The following is a 2,680-nucleotide window of genomic DNA, read 5'->3' as shown; positions in this document are numbered from 1 at the left end:
GGCCACTGGGAGAATCTAAACAACAGCGGGGGCAGACAAGTCTGGATCACTTCCACCCCCCCCCACCACCACCACCCCCCCCGCCTCCTTGTCTCACGGCAAACATGCTTTTTGCACACGGTGATCTCAGCAGCAGCTCCAGCCCTCTGCACACCCCGGCCTAACCAACCCAGGCTGGCCAGCGCAACCTTGGTGGATAAACATTAACCAGCACAGCCCCACTCCCCTCTCCCCACACGGAGCCATCCATTCTGCACCCTCCACCTCGCGGCATCCACTAGGCCAACAGGAAGTGGGGTGCAGTCAAGCCCGCGCCAGGTGGGTCTTCACTCAGTGAAGAGTGCAGAGCAAAGAGTGGTAACTGTGCGAACAAAATGCCCCCAGCCTGACGCCCACAGCTTCCTGCCTGTGGGCCATGTACTTGCTCTGACTCTGACAAGAGGGTCCATTTCTCGGGCCCTGAACATAGCTTCCCATATAGCATCTTATGAAATCCTCACAACTGCCCCGCAAGGTCAGGACGATCATTAGACCCATTTTAGAGATGAGGAAACAGAAGTTCGGAGAGGGTCGGGGGCCATCCTGAGGTCACGCGGCTTCTTAAGTGGCACCGAAAGCAAATTGAAGCCAGGCCAATCCTGGCCAGAGCCCATGCATGTGCCCTCCACTGTGGAGAGGGCGAGCTTGGTGCCTCATCTGTGTTCACTGTGGCTGTTTAACAGTCACTTGTAAGGTGGATAGGTTACTTCCCAAGGCCTCCAATTCCTACAGTAAATCGATGGGAGCTAGAAAGAAGGCATTGCCCCTACCTTCCTCGGGGCGGGTGTGTGTGTGTGTGTGTGTGCCTGTCTCAGGAGTGGAGCGATCTAGGCCTTTAAAATACTGTCCCCCTCTAATGCTTCTAACTTGTGCAAAAACAAGCAAAATCATTGCTAGTTTGCAATTTCTTCCTTTTCGCATCTTTTGTTATAGTCCAAATTAAATTCTGGTTTTATGTGGGCCATGTACACTTTGTGTGACCTTCTACACTTTGTGTGTCCCGGGCCCTGTATAACCCATGTCCAGACAACATCCGTGCCCTGATACCCTCTTTTCTCTATTTTCAGTGCTTCTCGGGATTTAGAGAGCTGCTGCAGTTCCTGGGGGCCACACTTGCACGCCGGGAGCCCCGAGTTGCTGTCAGGACCAAAGCCACTCACGCTCCCTTCCCCAACTCGACCCCAAGCCCTGCTGGGGAAAATGACGAATTCCACAGCCTCTCGGAGTCCTCAGGGCATCGCTGGTGTGGAGCTCGGGAGCCCCTTCTAGGAATCCTCTCCAGGAAGCCTCTAACCCTTCAGGCCTTCATTCCGTGGGTGGGACTCCTCCTAATTCCTCTCTTCCTCCCCCCCTCCACCGGGGGCTGCCCCTCCTTCATCACACAGGGTCCAGGGCACTATTGGACAACAGTGGCCACTCGTTCCAGGGCTCCAAGTCGCTGTAGAGACAGTTTCATTCTAGGGGGGAGCGCCAGACTGGGGACTCTAGTCAATGCCCCCCCCACCCCTTTGGGCCATTCCCACACGGCACTCCCCAAAATTCCCAGATTTAGAAAATAAAAATACAGTTGCCCAGTTACATTTGAATCTCATGTAAACAATGACTATTTTTAGTGTAAGTACATCCCATGCAATATTTGCGATATACTTATACCAAAGCGATACCCTCACCCCCGTTTGTTTGTTTGCTTCTCTGTAATTTAAACGTACCTGGGCGTCCTGTATTTAACCCCATACCTCGCACCCTGCAGCCCCATGATTCACACCCCACCTTGGTGTTTGCACAGGGCAGCGAGCCCCGCTCGCAGCCCGCGCTGGAGCCTGAAATGACTGGTGTTAGCAGAAAGCCCAGCTCTGCTCACACTGCATCCTCTGGGCGCGCAGAGTCAGGCCTTGGGCACAGCACTTCCTGGCTTCCAGTCTAATTAGGGGTTTTCTCATCTTACTCTCCACTGGGCTTTGGGAGCTTCTTGTGGGCTGGGGTGATTCATTTTCACTCTTGCCCCCCCCCCCCCTCTCTCCAGCCAGCCCTCCGTAAAATGCCCAGCAGAAGTCGGGACCCAGGGTGGGGAGAGCTCAAAGGAACACCCACAGAGATAAATGAGCCTCTGATGGCATCTAAATACAAAGGGCTGGGACACTAGAATGGCGGGTCCCTAAGGGCAAGAATCTTAACCTGCTTCCAGCCCTACTCTATCCCCGCCCCCCACGCTCACCCAGCAGATGCTCGGTAAACACACTTGGCTTGAATCAGCGGTTGCGTTCACGGCGACTGGCCCACCGTGTCTGCTACCCATCTCCACTAACACTTCGGAGCTGCCGGGTCCCCAGCTCCCGTGGAGGAGCTGAGCTGAGTTGACAGTGACCGGCTGTAAGTCCGCGGGCCGGAGGGCAGCGGGAGGGAGGCTGAGGGACGCAGAAGGGGCGCACGTGGCGGGGAGCGAGCAGCGAGCCGGCGGCGGAGCGAGGCGGGGGCCCGAAGGGGCGGCTGCGCGCGGGGGACTTGCGAGAACCCGGCTCGGCGACCGCTCGGGGCTGCCGCCCGCTGGTCAGGGCGGCCGCGCACGTGACCCGGCGGCCAATGGGGAGGAGGCGAGGCCCGCGGTCAAGGGCACGCGTAGCCGCCGAGGCCCTGGGAGGGC

Source organism: Lipotes vexillifer, unplaced genomic scaffold (genome assembly GCF_000442215.2).
Source record: "Lipotes vexillifer unplaced genomic scaffold, Lipotes_vexillifer_v1.1 scaffold1081, whole genome shotgun sequence".
Taxonomy (NCBI): domain Eukaryota; kingdom Metazoa; phylum Chordata; class Mammalia; order Artiodactyla; family Lipotidae; genus Lipotes; species Lipotes vexillifer.
The sequence above is the reverse complement of the archived record's forward strand: the minus strand, read 5'-3'. Positions refer to the sequence as shown.